The sequence below is a fragment of the Urocampus carinirostris genome, chromosome 7 (assembly GCF_059441175.1).
Source record: "Urocampus carinirostris isolate Australia breed hairy pipefish chromosome 7, RoL_Ucar_1.0, whole genome shotgun sequence".
Classification (NCBI taxonomy): domain Eukaryota; kingdom Metazoa; phylum Chordata; class Actinopteri; order Syngnathiformes; family Syngnathidae; genus Urocampus; species Urocampus carinirostris.
Window position 1 is genome coordinate 8,159,025 of NC_142355.1, and position 17,950 is coordinate 8,176,974.

Consider the following 17,950-nt stretch of genomic DNA (forward strand, 5'->3'; position numbering starts at 1 on the left):
AAAATATTTGACCTTGTAGAGACTTAAATTTCCCTTCAACTGTTCCCCCAAAATGACGGTCTTGAGGTGACATCCTTTGTTCTGTTGTTGTAATGTATAACCCAGGATTATTTTGTTTCTGTCGCATTTTATGTTAGTTTTGCCGGAGATCAAAGAGATCAAAGCCAGGAGAGAAAGCTTACCATGTGTTGTGAGTCATCATTTCATTCATTTTTAGTTTATTTTGTCTTTTATTAGCATATTGGGTATTGGAGTAATCCAAAAGTAATTGAAAGTAATCCAGTTAAAGTAACCCTACCCAACCCTGCTCACTTTGCACCAGCACAGTGATACCTTACATACTAATTATATTAACGATATTGCATAATATAAAGTAAAAATTGAGTGATTTTGGAAAAAAAGAAAATCCCAAAATTGTGAATGAGAAATAATAAAAAAGAACTTTAACCCCGACTGAGTATGACTATCTCATACATTTTTTAATTTTAAACTTCCATGATGAATGAATGAATGAATGAAAACTTTATTCGAACATTGAAATAAAAACAGAACAAAAACAAAGACTCAACAACAAAATAATAGTCAGAAGCAAATGCTTATATTCCCTACCCCTTCATCTTCCCTACTAAACACACCAATTATATAACAACAATTGTAATACTATTAACAATAACAGTAATGGTATAACAACAGCAACAATAACACAAAGTTAATCATAGTTCTAGACGCACTATTCCCAATCTCTCGTATCACTCATACCCGATTTTCTTCATCTCTGTATTCCGCCAGGAATGTTTTTTTTTTTGTATTTAAATTTGAACAAGTGAATAGTTGGACATTGTTAGATCTCGTCTTGCAAACCGTTCCAGAGCTTGACTCCACACACAGACACACACATACTTTTCCTGGTGGTTCTCACCTTTGGGATCATGCATTCACTACAGCCCCTTAAGTCATAATTTCCTTCTTTCCGGGTTAATAATTTATGGATGTTTTATGGCACTATGTTTTTGTTGACCTTAAATAGCAGTTGTGCAGTGAAAAATTTTAATAATATGGACTGCAGGAATAAAATATGAGTATGATCTCGATATCCTACCCTGTGTATAGTTCTAATTGCACGTTTTTGGAGGATAAAAAGAGGGTTTTGGGGAGACCTTTGTAATTATTGCCCCGGACTTCTGCACACTATGTTAAGTAAGGCAGAACTAGAGAACAATATAATAAATAATAATAATAATAATAATAATAATAATTTCCTTGTATTGTCATTCTGTGTAACAATGTACACAGAACGAAATGTCGATTGCACCTGACCCGTTGTAGCGAGCCGATGCAGCCGCAGCCAACAGAGGGCGCCGCCGACCACTTTTTAAGTCTTAGGAATGACTCGGCCGGGGCGCGAACCACCGACCTCCCAGTCTCAAAGCGGGCGCCTTACCATCTAAATACAATGCATTATAGTTTAAAATGTATTTGGCTTTATTAAATATTGAAATGCTTAGAGATACTTTAGTTTGTATGTGTCTGATGTGTGTTTTCCAGCTTAATTTAATGTCTAGTATGACCCCTACCGCTTCTATTGCAGCACCTTGACAAGTGAGGCACGGCCTCACGTGCCTCCTCTGACTGCACCTTTGACTGCATTGCTGTGATTCTTAATCCTGAGTGTGTGTCAGACAAAACAAACACCTCAAATGTATTTTTTTTAATCATAAAAACATAAACGTCACGCTAAAATAGAGTGCATCCATGTCTGTTGTGTAGAAATCCCCGCGCCACATTTTACATTACAATTAGTTTGAATAATGCACGTCTCACAGTCTGTCTCTATTCACATGTTCTAGTTCAGAAATAGTCTTTGTGCTTTCAGGATTGTTGGTTGTCACATGCTTTTCTCACACTCTGTCCCTCCTCCGGGTATCCGGACTGGAATAGTGCTGATGGCGAGTTCTGCAGAATGCATAATACATAAACATGTACAGTAGGTGGTAAATTCCCATGGCCTACAAATTTTCACTGACGACCTCAGCATACACAACAGACTACATGTTACCCATACTAAAGAGAAACTATTGAGTTCAAGTCATGCATTTTGAGTTGTATTCTTTTAATTTGTTGACAAATGAGTTGTGCCATATGCAGCCATCAAAGTTTAGACACCCCTGATTTTAACTTTCATAGGTGCAGCACATTCAGTTCCATGAGAAACTGAGACATAAACATCATACATGCCAACCTTTTGACATTGAAAATATATGGAAAATCTCAAAGAAGCCACTAGGAAAGCACTAAAGAACCTACTACTGACCTCTGAGTTAGAGCCTATTTTTGCTGTTCTCTGAAAAGAGGAGTATATACCGTTTTAGGGAATCTTCCGTTTCTTGAGAATTTCTTGCCTTGAATAGCCTTTATTTTTCGGAACAAGAACTGTCGAGTGATACGTAAGAGTTGTTGTTTTCTGGCCATGACGAAAGTTTAATCACAACCACAAATGTGATGCTCCAGATACTAAACTACTGTAAATTCCGGACTATAAGCTGCTACTTTTTTCCCTAACTTTCAACCCTGCGGCTTATTCAGTGATGCAGCCAATTTATGTAATTTTTCTAACGGCCACTAGCGGCGCTCGAGTGTTGCTACCATTAACTGCCCTGTCAAAGCTATATTATTATTATTAAAGCTTTGAAAACTCTCTCGGTGTACCGTCTTTCTTTGTAAATACGTGTAACCCATGTATAATATGTATTTGCAACTGTATATTTTTGTAATGTATTTATTTGTATTCATTTTATAGACTTATTCTGATATGTTTTGAACGGGTGAACGAAAAATGAGGGGCGGAACAAACGCGGGGTGCCGAGTTTAAGTGGGGACCGCTAAAGGTGAGGGACAGACAAGGAAAGAAGAGGGGGTAAAAAGTTGGTTAAAGAAAAAGGAGTTGTGTGAGTAAATGTGTTCATCTGATATATTTTTCCCACCCTTAACTTTGGAAATATACACTTTTTTCCTTGGATTACTTTCAACGGGACCCGGACTCTGCAGGTCTGCATCAAACCTTAAGTACCGGTATCATTTTCCGTTCATTTTGCCGGCTGTGATTTATGGACTGTGGACTTTAATAAAGGACGTTTAGTTTCAATCCTAAAGGTGGTAAGGATTCATGTTGGCCTTGATGCCAGGTCCTTAGCTTGGCCTTTGCCATGATCTTTGATTTTTGCATTCTGGAGATGGAATAAGAGCTTGCTCTGTCCACTCCACGCATCGGCCCGGTATTGCAGTACCTCCGGGAACGGTGCATTCGCAATGATCGCAGCAAGGCTTTAGGGCTAGGACCTTAGCTTGGCCTTTTGGCTGAGAGTAAGTGTCCCGGCTCCTAGGCTTTGTAGCGTATTATGAACTGACCGATAACGGATAATGGATAATGAATAACGAAGATAGATCAATAACCCTTAAAAACCCCAAACCCCCCCGTTTAGTTTCAATCGCGGGACTTGAAGTCGGGTTTGGGTTAATTTTGTTACATGTTTAAATGTGGGCGCATGCGGCTTATATACAGGTGCGGCTTGTGTATGTACAAAATCGGTTTTCCTCTTAAACTGTAGTGGGTGCGGCTTATAATACGGTGCGCTTTATAGTCCGGAATTTACAATAGTTCAAAACAAGGTCATTTTTATAGCTTCTCTAACCAGTTAGGACGGGTTTCCTGGAGAAGGATTGGGGCCGCCAGGTTTTACTTGCCAAAGACACACCACAGGAAGTAGTACCCGATGACTGGTGGTTTAGGGATTCGGTAAACGTTAACCAGCTAAAATGTTTTAGGCTATGCTGACATCACTGTACAAGTATTTTGAAATCATCCATTAGCAAACAGTTTGCATGTGTGTGTTCATGTATGTTTGTATTGGGTGGATGTGACTGTCCGTGTGCGCAACTGTGTTCGGCTGATGAATGCTGTCAGTCGATTTCGGGCGCAAAAGTCAATGTGTTCGCCCAAAACAAACTGGAAAGCATGGCGAAAGCTAGCTTTTCGCGGCTCGTTAAATTTAAAATAGATTAATCAATTCAATCAGACTCATTACGTAGATATTAAATATAAGTATACTGGTAAAAACGCTTAAAATATAACATTTAAGCCATTTACTGTACTTTCCAGCAGCGCATCGATGGCAGACATTTGTCCACCATTTTGGTATTTCGCAATCATTTCCATCTTTGACTCCATCATTGTTGTCACTGTTTTCCACTTTTCTTTTCCTCTTCTCACTAACACCCGTGGGACCCATTATTATGGGCAAAGAAAGGAAATAAAACCAACAAAAAAATCATAAAATGAGATATGGTCCCTCTCAAGCCCAGTTGGACAGTGTCGATTGACTGGATAAAAAGAAGAGATCAAGTAGGATAGTTTTTTTTCAAGCCTTTGTGAACCAAGGTACACTTTTATTTATAAAAAAGTTCCGAGGCACACCGTCTGTCGAAAATGTTTGAAAATGAAGTTATGTCAAATATTTTCGCCAGGAAAACACCCCCACGTGGCCCCACCATCTCGGAGAAGAGCGTCGCGATGTCTGTCCTTGTGCGTCTGGCCTTCTCCGTCAGAGTCCTGTTATCAAAATTCCCCAGCCAAAACATTCCGCATTTGGAACGGCGTGACCTGAAGCTCACTCAGTGAAAATCTTCATTGCACTCGATAAATGTAACTTGTACTCAATCGTATAAAATATAAAATCCTTCAATACAAACAATAATTGTCCAACGCAACAACAAATTGAGGAATTTTGACAGAGCGTAACACCAAAGTGCTTCACGTGTTTCTGTTGCTTTCACTTTCTTTTTCAAAACATTTAACATGTTGAACTGAAAAGAGAGCTTAAGAGCACTTCATATTTTTTACCACAAGGCAGAATGCTAGTGTATATTATATGATAGTGAGATCTGATAAAAAATCGAATGTTTCTTCTTCAGGGGTTTTTACAATCGCCGGCCTATTTTCAAACACAACCTTCGCAAAGAAAAAGGGATAACTGTGTTCAATGTTCCCTCTAATTTTCCACGGGACTGAGCGTTCACACAAAGTCGGTGAGCAACGCTTGAAACAACAGTGAGCAACAGCAATCCCAAGTGTGGCAACTAAGTCATTATCAAACATGTCCAAAACTTGAGTTGCCGGCAATGCAAAAAAAAAAATCACTTTTGAATGAATTGACTCATGTACTATTGCAAAGGTTGTACAGCCTCCAAACGTCGTTTGTTTTTACAATTCTTTCACAAGATTTCCATTTATTTTTTTTCCTGGTATCTTTTGTCGCATAATACTAACATTTTTGGGGGCTTATTTAGTCGGTTGCACGATACAGAACTGTATTTAATCACATTTTTAGTGGAAGTACAATGTTGGCAACAAGATTGACTTGGTATAATTGGAAATTATTTGAATGCAACACATACTTTTTCTTCTATTTCCCTGTTTTTTTCTATATATTTTTTAATTCCTTTAAAAGAAATCTCATTGTGTTTTTCCTAGCTGTTACTTTTTTCTGTATCAATCACCCGGATTGGGAACACCTGTGCTTAGGATTTGGCGCCAGCAGCCAGGACAGCTGATTGGCGCACCCTGTACATTTAAATCCCCAGCTTCCGGAAACACCTTGTCTGATTGTATTATGCGATCTGTTGCCATCTGCTCAGAAAGCCCGTAACTCAGACTCTTTGCCTGCCTCCTGTTTTTCTACCTGATCTCTGTTGCCGACCCGTTTCCGAATTTGCCTACGACCTGCCCTGCCCGCCTGACTCCTGATCTCTCTTCCGAACACGACGACGCCCTTCTTCTTCAGCCCCAACCAACAACACGACGACTACGCCTGTCCACGACCATTCCCGCCAAGCCTTCACCCGCCTGTCAAGCCTCGACAATCCGTCAAACAACGGATCGAATAATCTCGCCTTGTCCTTCCTTCCTTCCAATAGAAACCAAGAAACGAGTGCAAGTGATCTCAGTTTTCCTTCCGTCCCGCCTGACATTTTCTTTTTGTTCTCTATTTACTTTTTTCCTACATTTTCGGGATTCGAACTGGGATCCCTCGATCCCAAGATGAGCGCTCTACCTCCTGAGCTACTGCCGCCCGCCCCTTTAGAAAAAATCTCATTGTGTTTATTTTTTCCGAGCTGTTACTTTTTTCCTTTTATTCTCTATTTACCTTTTTTCTACATTTCTTTCTTTTCTTTTTTTTGGGCTTTTTTGTAAATTTTTCCTTCTTTTTTTTCTCTTCCTTTTGTTTTCTTTTCTTTTTTTCTCAGCTTTTCACTACTTTTTCATTTTGGTATTTTTTTCTTTTTTGTTCTATTCCCCCATTCCTTTAAGTCATTTTTTGCATAATTTTACACAATATTTGGTCATTTTGGGATTAAACAGGCAAAAACAACCTGAAGAGCCGCTTAGGACCCAAAAGAGCCGGTTCCTTTTTGTGAGGCGAGCCGAAGCAGCCGGTTCTCGACAAACTCTACTAACTTTACTCAACTTCGTTCTACTTCGACTCGACTTCAAAATACCGCATTTAGGACACAGCGTCAGGGGAACCCTTTTATTTTTACCTTCATGCACTGTAACTTTGACTTAATTCGCTTCTTAATTAGCAATTTCGAGCCCTGATTTTTGTGCGTTGGCTAGATTTTCTTGTGCGCTGAGAATGTGCGGTCAGTGCGCGATTGCGCAGCTTAGAGGGAACATTGCTCCTTGCTCTTGTGTTGAAAATGCAGCCATCAGATGAATGAGCTTTTGCTTCCTATGGGAAGTGTTCAACAACAGCGCCACGTGATGTTGCGTTCACAGTCAACTGTTTCGGCAGCGATTACATTAAGGACGAGTTGGCTCACTCGTGTCAAAATGACACTCTGTCGCCGAATGCTCACAGAAGCAAACAACTTAATCCTCTCAAGAATTTTAAGCGTTAAGCTATGGCCGTAGCAAGTGTAAAGGATTTGTGCACTGTGGATTTTACACGCAGTCGTGAAGTGTGCGTTGCTGCGAATTCTGCATCACATTTTGGATTGCTGCCGACTGCACACTCGTTAAATCCGAGTCATTAGCCGCTTTTCAAACCTCGATAATGACGACAACATCTCCCTGTGAGATGTGCGGAATTTCTTTACACTCATCCTCCAACTTGAACTTGGTTTTGAGTAGGGGTCTCAAACATGTGGCCTGGGGGCGATAGCAGCAGGTGGGATGACAGTTTAAGGCCCCCGTCTTCAGGGTTGGGTAGGGTTACTTTAATCGCGGGACTCAAAGCCGGGTTTGGGCTAATTTTGTGATTGTGTTACATATTTTAATGTGAGCGCATGCGGCTTATATACAGGTGCGGCTTGTGTAAGTACAAAATCGTTTTTCTTCTTAAAATGTGGTGGGTGCGGCTTATAATCAGTTGCGCTCTATAGTCCGGAATTTGCGGTACTTTCAATGACTTTTGGATTACTCCAATACCAAATATGCTAATAAAAGACAAAAGAAACTAAATACGAATCAAATGATGACTCACAACACGTGGTAAGCTTTCTCTCCTGGCTTTGATCTCTTTGATCTCCGGCAAAACTAACATAAAATGCGACAGAAATAAAATGAAAATAAATCCAAACAGCTTGCCAACATCAGTTTTACTCCCCAAGCCTGCACAAAATTTTGTTATTTCATTCATATTTAGTTTATTTTGTCTTTTATTAGCATATTTGGTATTGGAGTAATCCAAAAGTAATTGAAAGTAATCAAGTTAAAGTAACCCTACCCAACGCTGGGAACACATAACGACAAAACAACTCATTTAATGCCTTAATATATAAAACCGTTTTTAGAAGCATTGTCCCTGAGTGCCAAAATGTAAAAATATGTTTCTTTGGTTTTATTTTTTTGAAAAGGGTTCGGCGCTGCTCATCTGTAAGTATCAAGCCTCTGGGAATGGTTCCAGCATTGTAAATCACCTTTAGATGGCTTTGATCGGATCTTTGTCCACACATCGAGCAAGCCCCCATTTCCTATATCCAGGGTTGAGTAGGGTTACTTTACTTGGATTACTTTCAATTACTTTTGGATTACTCCAATACCAAATATGCTCATAAAAGACAAAATAAACATAATATGAATAAAATGATGACTCACAACACGTGGTAAGCTTTCTCTCCTGGCTTTGATCTCTTTGATCTCCGGCAAAACGAACATAAAATGCGACAGAAATAAAATGAAAATTAATCCAAACAGCTTGCCAACATCATTTGTGCCATTCCATGTATTCCGTTACTCCCCAAGCCAGCACAAAATTTAATAATTTTATTCATATTTAGTTTCTTTTGTCTTTTATTAGCATATTTGGTATTGGAAGTAATCCAAAAGTAATTGAAAGTAATCCAGTTAAAGTAACCCTACCCAACCCTGCCCGCCTTATTATGAAAACCTAAAAGAACATCGTTTTATGTGGCCTCCGAAAGCTTAATGGTGTTCCCAAATTCCTAAACGTGCAAAATGAGGGAAATTGGACATGGAATTTCCATAATATCTAGCTATATTCCATCAGTATATTCCAATTATTTTAAGAGATACCGCAACACCTCGCTACTGTAGTTTTTTGTCATCAGGGTTGGGTAGGGTTACTTTAACTTGATTAAAGGCCAGATCAGGCCCGCTAAGTACAGAGAAGCGCAAGAGAAAAACAAGCAGCAGGTTGAAATATGTCAACTTGATTTTGCCAAAGCCAGGTGCCTCGAACAAAGACACTGTACTTGTATTTATCTCTCTCTCTCTGTCTGTGTCTTTCTCTCTCTCTCTCTCTCTCTCTCTCTCTCTCTTCCACACCTTTTCTCCCACTCTGTCTCTTTCACTCTCTTTTTCTCTTCCTTTGTTGCTCTTTGTCTCTCTCTCTCTGTGTCTTTTTAACTTATTTTGCTCTAACTTCATTTTTTCCTTTTCTCTCTTTTCGCTTTCTCTCTTCGCGCTTTATTTTCTCTTTTCTCTCTTATTCTGTCTTTCTATTTCTCTTTGGATTTCTTTCATCCTCTCCCTTTCTTTCCCCCTCTCTCACGACTTCTCTTTTTATCTCTTTTGTTTCTCACGCTCTCTCTGTCTTTTTCTTTCTTTGTCCCGCCCTCTCTCTTCTTTTCCCTTCCTCTTTCTCTTATTTCTTTATCTCTTTTTTTCTTTCTCTTCAATCTACTATCCGGCCCCCGACAGAGTGTTTGTTATATCGTGTGGCCCCCGAGTTAAAATGAGTTTGACACCCCAGACCTAGGGCGCAGTATTTTCCTGTTATTGTTGTTCAGTCGTGTGTTCGATTCTGGTTTTTGTTTGTTGTTGTCTAGTACGCTCCAATTGGCAGACAGAAGCAATCGAGCCTCCATGCAGAATGTCCCGATAAACTCTGTAATTCCGGGTTTATTCAATAATAGCAGGTTCAGAAGTATGAGCGTGTTCCCATTTTTTTTTTTCCCTAGTCATTTTTGTTGTTTCTTGGCAAAAAATGTTTAATACTTCTTGATTTCTTGACTGTTTTGTCTTTTTTGGTCTTATTTTTTGTTGTTTTAACGCTCTTTGGTGGGTATTTTATCCTTTTTGTTGATTTCTGGTTGTTTTTGCTTCCTACTTCGTAGAAATGAATACAGGCAGTTACGGAATGGATTAACCGAGAAAATCGAGGTAATACTCATCTCATCTCATCAGCCGTACCGCTTATCCTCATTAGGGTCGCGGGGGGGCTGGAGCCCATCCCAGTCATCTCCGGGCAGTGGGCAGGGGACACCCTGAACTGGTTGCCAGCCAATCGCAGGGCACACAGGGACAGACAACTCATTCGCTCATTCACACCTAGGGACAATTTGGACCGGCCAATCCACCTGAAATGCATGTTTTTGGAACGTGGGAGGAAACCGGAGTGCCCGGAGGAAACCCACGCAAGCACGGGGAGAACATACAAACTCCGCACAGGAAGTCTGGAGCTGGATTTGAACCCACGACAGGTTCCCATGACATGAACTGTGCCGCACAAGCACCAACCACTGCGCCGCCGTGCTGCCCCGAGGTAATACTGTGCATGAAATTTGATGTTGTTTGTTATTCCAGTTTGCTGTTTTTTTGTTCACATTGTTTCAAAATGAAAGAGGGGAAACCGGACAAGAAGGACTGGACCTAGTACATCAAACGGTGTTTGCGTATTCTCTTCCTTATAGAAACACGAACAAACGAAGTGAAATTTACAAACAAGACACACACACATTTATGGAAGTTCAAGTAAATTGTCTGTATGGAATGTATGTGTTGACGCACATGGTCGGACAAGCTGTGTAAAACACATGTTTAAGTAGTATTTCTTGTAATAACACTTTAAACCAGGGGTGTCAAACTCATTTTAACTGGGGGGGGCAACACGATAGAACAAACATTCTGTCGGGGGCCGGACTAGTAGATTAAAGAGAAAGAAAAACAGATAAAGAAATAAGAGAAAGAGGGAGGGAAAAGGAGAGAAGGCGGGACAAAGAAAGAAAAAGAGAGAGAGGGAGAGAGCGTGAGAAACAAAAGATAAAAAGTCGTGGGAGATGGGGGAAAAGAAAGGGAGTGGAAGAAAGAAATCCAAAGAGAAATAGAAAGACAGAAGGAGAGAAAAGAGAAAAGAAAGCGCAAAGGGTATGAAAAGAGAAAGGAAAGAGAGAAAAGGAAAAAAGGTAGTCAGAGCAAAAGTGTCAGGAAACGGTCCGGGAAGCAGAAAGTGTGAACTCAAGAGCGTAGACGATCTGTCACTTTAATTTAGGAAAGAAAAGTTGTCCAACACAAACGGACCAAAGACAAAACAAAACAGGCTTAAAGGCAATCAAAATTACAAACTAGGCATTTACTCAGAACAAACAGGCATGAACAGGTTTTCCTCAGGGGTAAGCAATAATCTGGCAACGGGCAGTCCCAAAAAGAGCGTGTAAGTACTCCACAAGCAATCAATTCAATGCGTCTCAGCCGGTGTCAAGGGGCGGGGCCAGCTGGGTGCCATGACGACCGTGCAGGACATGACAAAAAGAAGTTAAAAGACACAGAGAGAAAGAGACAAAGAGCAACAAAGGAAGAGAAAAAGAGAGACACAGAGAGTGAAAGAGACAGAGACGGAGTGGGAGAAAAGGGGTGGAAAAGAGAGAGGGAGAGAGAGAGAGAGAGAGAGGGAGAGAGAGAGAGAGAGAGAGAGAGAGAGAGAGAGAGAGAGAGAGAGAGAGAGAGAGAGAGAGAGAAATAAATACAAGTACAGTGTCTTTGTGAGAGGCACTTTTCTTTGGCAACATCACGTGGACACATTTCAACCTGCAGCTTGTTTTTCTCTTGCGCTTCTCTGAGCTTTGTCTCGCGGGCCGCCTGTGCTTTAAACGCACATTTAGTTTCATTCTATTCTATTCTATTCTATTCTATTCTATTCTATTCTATTCTATTCTATTCTATATTAGCGCCTCGTAGTGCTGAAAACAACATCATTCATTAAAAAAAAAACAATATTGATTTGAATAACAAGCAAAATACATGAACTTTGCATTTTTTAAATACACGTAGGTTGAGAAATTTGCATTTATTTTACATAACATGAGGCGCATCTAGAGGGAACTAACAAAATAATCTGACATTTTGCTACTAAGTGTATCCCGCACTGCCACTGTTTTTAGACATAGTAAGACACCGATCTTCTCCTTGTTCGTAGTCCTGCTTCCTCATATTTCCTCATCTTGGCTTTCGTTTATCTAATATCTGTTTCTCTCCGTCTACTCATCCCTGTTAAATATTGTTTTGATAGTTTAAGTTGAGGTTCTGCTACATTTCATGTGAATTTCTCACATGCTCAATGTAAAAATACTTCTTCACCTTGGGCGCAAATTCGGCCAAGGAGAGCGCTACAACCCCAAGAGTAGTGGGGGCGCAATTGTACAGTAAAAATACACAGTAAGAATAAAATCCCCACGGTCACACGCGCCCGCCCTCATAACCAATGTTTCCTGTAATTTTCCACGGGTTTGAGCGTTCACACAAAGTCAGTGAGCAACGCTTGAAACAACAGTGAGCAACGGCAATCCCAAGTGTGGCATCTAAATCATGATCAAACATGTCCAAAAATTGACAACAAGTTACATTTTGCTGAGTTTCCGGCAATGCAAAATTATTTTTCTTTTTTGAATGAATCGACTCATGTACGATTGCAAAGGTTGTACGGCCTACAAACGTCGTTCTTACAATTCTTTCACAAGATATCCATTTCTTTTCATTTCCTGATATAGTTTGTTGCATAATATTAACAATTTGGGGGCTTATTTAGTAGGTTGTACAATACAGAACTGTACTTAATCACATTTTTTAGTGGAAGTACAATGTTGGCAACAAGATTCACTTGATAGAATTGGAAATGATTTGAATGCAACACAAACTTTTTCTTCTTTTTTCCGTGTTTTTTTTCTACTTTTTAAAAAATTCCTTTAAAAAAATCTCATTGTGTTATTTTTTTCCTAGCTGTTACTTTTTTCTTTTTGTTCTCTATTTACTTTTTTCCTTTGTTTATTTCTTTTCTTTTTTTCTGGCTTTTTTCAGAATTTTTCCTTCTTTTTTTCTCTTCCTTTTGTTTCTTTTTTTCTCAGCTTTTCACTACTTTTTCATTTTGGTATTTTTTTTTATTTTTTGTTCTATTCCACCCTTCCTTTAAGTCATGTTGTGCAAAATTTTACATAATATTTGGTCATGTTGGGATTAAAGAAGTAAAAACAACCTGAAGAGCCGTTTAGGACCCGAAAGAGCCGGTTCCTTTTAGTGAGCCGAGCCGAAGAAGCTGGTTCCCCGACAAACTCTACTAACTTTACTCAACTTTGTTCTACTTTGACTCGACTTCAAAATACCGCATTTAGAAAACCGCGTCAGGGAAACCCGTGTATTTTTACCTTCATGCACTGTAACTTTGACTTCATTCGCTTCTTAATTAGCAATTTCGAGCCCTGATTTTTGTGCGCTGGCTAGATTTTCTTGTGCGCTGAGAAGGTGCGAGCAGTGTGCAATTGCGCACGCGCGCAGCTTAGAGGGAACACTGCTCATAACCGATCGTGGGAATGGGCGCGGGGCGCACCCCACTTTTTGAGAAGCACTTGCCTTGGCTCTGTGCTAGTTTGTTGTCTTCCATGTCATGACCCAAGCACCCTCGTCTCAGCCTTTTGTTCCCTAGCGTACCAAACACTTTCCTGCATTTCTGTCTCACGAGTACTACCTGACAAATTCTTGGAATCTCGCCCTCGCTGTTTGGATTTCCTATAACACCGACCTCTAGCCTGCATCTTGGACCACCACTGTTGCCTCTCTACCTGACTTTCCCATGTGCCGAAACAGTCTTTTGTCTTCATTTCCCTCCTATCACGACTCTCCCTTGTCACCATTTAAACACTGTCTCCTAAGTTCAGTGTCTACAATGTCATGTCAAAAGACCTTTTGTCTGGGCCACTTGTTATTCCAGTGTTCCGAGGCCTTGCCTACCTTTCCAGAGCACGAGTGCCGCCAGACAAACTCTCGGAATTTCACCCTCGCTTTTTGGATTTACAGGAACACCGACCCCTTGTCTGCATCCTGGACCACCACTGTTGCTGCGCTACCTGACTTTCTCATTTACCGAACTTGAATAAAAGACCAGTTTGCTGTACTAATCAGTATTTCTGCAATTTGCTTGTGCACCACTCCAAGTGGTGCACAAAGGATAAACATGCAATAAAGAGATGAAGGGACATTGTGTATTATTAAGCGCCTCCTAGTGATGTAAATATAACTTCCTTAAAATAAAAGTCCATCTTGTGATGTCTTATCTCATCTTCTAGCATACAACTATTTAGTTGAGAGGGGGAGATAATAAAGGCCTTCCTCTTTGAGATAACATAAATGTCATATTGAGATATTGGTTATGTCGTATTGTCACGTAACACCCAAGGCATATGATGTCAATGCTTAGCAAGGATTAGATAAAAATAATTCATTCAGTGGGTGCCAACTTTAAAAACAACGACAGAGCGGATCCTCACATGAGTAGTTTCCTCTTGTGCTTTTTCGAGCTACTTGCTTGTGGCTGAATAAATAATAATACCAGGGACATCAGATGCTGGATTAAAGTCTCATCTCATCTCATTAGCCGTAGCGCTTATCCTCAGTAGGGTCGCGGGGGGCTGGAGCCCATCCCAGCAATCATCAGGCAGTGGGCAGGGGACACCCTGAACTGGTTGCCAGCCAATCGCAGGGCACACGGGGACAGACAACTCACTCGCTCAGTCACACCTAGGGACAATTTGGACCGGCCAATTCACCTGAAATGCATGTCTTTGGAATGTGGGAGGAAACCAGAGTGCCCGGAGGAAACCCACGCAAGCACGGGGAGAACATACAAACTCCGCACAGAAAGTCTGGAGCTGGATTTGAACCCACGACAGGTTCCCATGACATGAACTGTGCCGCACAAGCGCTAACCACTGCGCCGCCGTGCTGCCCCCTGGATTAAAGTATTACTCTTAAATTTCAGGCAGAAGTAACTAACACTTCAACAACTCACATCTTTAAGATTTATGTTACGGTCCGGAGCCTTCGCTCTGAAAATGCCGGTCTACTAGTGATCCCAAGAGCCAAGAAGAGATCCGCAGGTTCTAGAGCGTTCTCCATTGCTGTGGAATGCTCTTCCCCCTGAGATTCGATCTGCAACCTCAGTGGAAATGTTCAAATCTAAGCTTAAAACACACCTATATTTGATGTTGACAATATCTGTGACTTAATTGGTTTTAGATCAGGGGATGGTGTAATAATAGTCTGTTGTTTGCAATAATCTGTTGTCTGTGCAGCCCTTTGAGACTCTTTGCGATTAAGGGCTATACAAATAAACATGACTTGACCTGACTTGTAAGGAGTCCCGTGCTGTCGTTTTTAATAATAATAATAATAATAATAATTTCCTTTGTATTGTCATTCTTTGTAACAATGTACACAGAACGAAATGTCGATACACCTGACCCGTTGTAGCGAGCCGATGCAGCCGCAGCCAACAGAGGGCGCCGCCATTTTACCAATGTTATAAGTCTTAGGTATGACTCGGCCGAGGCGCGAACCAGCGACCTCCCAGTCTCAAAGCGGGCGCCCTACCATCTAGGCTACTGACCTGGTATACACACTTGTTGTATGACACTAAAGTTCCCTATTGACTCTTCTTATCAATTTATGGGAGATCCACAAGAAAGCAGTTCAAACTTGTTCAATCACATTTGCAGAAGTTGAGGGGCGGCACGTTCTTTCAGCTGGGCATAAACATCCATCGGTTAGGAATTTACCATGCCATCTCACTATGGACTTCCTTCTCTGGTGGCTCCTTTCCAAATTTTCTGTGAAATGCCCCAAAACTTCTTCTCTGGTGTAGTGCACGCAATTTATGGGTCTGAAAAGAAAAGAAAAAATCAATGCCCAAACACCCAAAGAAGTTAAGCACCTCGGCACCCGAGTTGGTCATGCTTTCGTCCCTCCAGATGAAAATGGGACACAAGAAAGCGGCCATGTCACTCGGATCACGGTGACACAACACACTCTTCTGTTTAATAGCAGGGCCCGACAGCTTTCACTGGTTTACCCCTGCCGCATCATACAGGTGCCCTGCCCATCCCTTAGAACGCGTCCAAACATCCTCCTATCCTTTCACAACACCTCTCCTCTCATTCCTATCACCAACAAGTGTAACAGACCAGAAACAGACACAGGACCCAATAGCGCTCGTTTTCTCAGTTTTATTGATAAAGAGGGACAGTAGGGCTTGCTTCCACGATTCGATGGTTGACGGACAAGGGTAGCAGGTGGCTGGAAACGCGGAAGTGGCACTTCCGTGTCGAGCGAGGATGATCGTAGATTTGCAGGACTACTAGTCGGGACGGGAGAGCAAGGGCGGTATTGAGTTCGGAAACAAGGTCGGCAACAGGTGTCAGGTAGGTAGCGGGTCGAAACAGGTCGGATGTCGGGATGGCAGATCAGGGTAGAATTGGGTCCAGAAACAGGTCGGCAGCGGGTATCAGGCAGAGGAAAGCAGGGCAGGAAAAATGTCTGAATGTGTGAGCTTGCCTCGCTGGGAGCGTCGGTTCGCAACGATCCGACGGTGTTCTCTTGAAAAGCCGGGGGTTTAAATAGAGTCAATCAGCTTTCAGGGCTGTTGGCACCAATTGGGCAGTCACGGGTACCTTGAATTGGCAATCACGACGACAAGAGGTCTAGCTTCCACTAGATTTAGACCTCTTTCCTTCAGTGGACTCATAACACCATCCATCCACGTCAATCGCGGCCTTCCTCTTGGTCTCCTTCCATTGACTTCTGCTCTGTAGATCCTCCTCAACATTCGCTCCGCAACTACCATTAATAGTTAAGGAGATACGGGACCTTAGATATCCCAGATATTTTTGGAACGCCCTGTATTTCTTTTTTAAAATCCAGACACAACCTCGCACTGCACGTGAGGGAGTCTCAGAAAAGCAACAAAGGCATGCATCCCGTGCCGAGAGGAGAAAAGGTCATCAGCCATTTGCTCAACTGCTACCTATACAGTTTGGCCGGTCCAAATTGTTTCTAGGTGTGAATGAGCAAGTGGATTGTATGTCTCTGTGTGCCCTGCGACTGGTTGGCAACCAGTTCAGGGTGTCCCCTGCCCACTGCCCAAAGATAGCTGGGATGGGTTATGGTTAGGGTTTGGGCTCCAGCACCCCCGCGACCCTACTGAGGATAAGTGGTGCAGATAATGGATGGATGGATACATATGTAACGGGTGTAATAATAACTTTTTTTTATTGAAATTTCTGCTGAAATATGTTGTATAGTTTCTATACCAGCTCAGTAGCCTAGATGGTAGTGTGCCGGCTTTGAGACTGGGAGGTCGCTGGTTCGCGCCTCGACCGACACATACCTAATTGGTATAATGGCGGCGCCCTCTGGCTGCGGCTGCACCGACTCGCTACAACGGGTCAGGTGTATCGACATTTCATTCTGTGTACATTGTTACAAAGAATGACAATACAAAGGAAATTATTATTATTATTATTATTATATAAGTGTCCTGCAATGATGAGTCCAACAGTGCCACCTGCTGGTATTTGGTAAGGTTTGGCTTGGCTTTAGACTTTGCGACTGGAAGGTGGGGGTTTTTGGCAGTCTACAACGAGCTGCCAACGGTAAGACAAAATCTTTTGGTGCTCCGCAAAAAGTTACTTTCAAACATTAAAACCACAGCTGACAAATCTCTCAACATGCACAGTAATGTGATTGAACTTTACAGACATCACAAACAACCTTTACAAACATATTTCCACATATTATCCTCCTCACAGTAAGTGTGTTACCAGTATAAACATCTCACCTGCAAAATAGATGGTAAATGTCAGTCTCACAAGACACCATTTACTTGTTGACATTAAGAGTGATTTATCGAACAAGTCTCATTAAATCACGTGAGGTCCCGTGAGACTTGCCCCAAACACCCTTCTCTGACCTGTGAGACTATGTTATCTAGTGGTGATATACTGGTACTTCACTTTTTCTGCTTTACAAAACAACACCAAAATCTCAAAATATGACATTTTAACTAGTCAACAACCCTTGTTGCGCCGAATAAAATAGTTACTAATAGTTAATAATGAAAATAGTTCATAACTAAGGAACATTTTAATGCAAAAGTCCAACTTTATTATCAAATACAACTACACATATATGAAAAAAAAAATCAAAATGCTTTCTGGTATTGTTCAGGGGGCCGGACCAAATGTGAAGGCGGGCAACAAATTCCTAAGCATACTGTATATTATACAGTATGCTCAGGAATTTTACCTTTAAACATGTCACAATGTTGTTTTTTTAAATATTTATTTTCAGTTTCTTTTCTCTATTTTTCTACAGCAGTTTCTGTTCCCTTCA

At 41.3% G+C, this 17,950-nt stretch overlaps 1 pseudogene; it reads left to right on the forward strand.

The window, feature by feature from the left end:
• Positions 1 to 3,186: 3,186 nt before the first annotated feature.
• Positions 3,187 to 3,306, forward strand: LOC148362237 (U2 spliceosomal RNA; annotated as a pseudogene).
• The last annotated feature ends 14,644 nt before the right edge of the window (positions 3,307 to 17,950 follow it).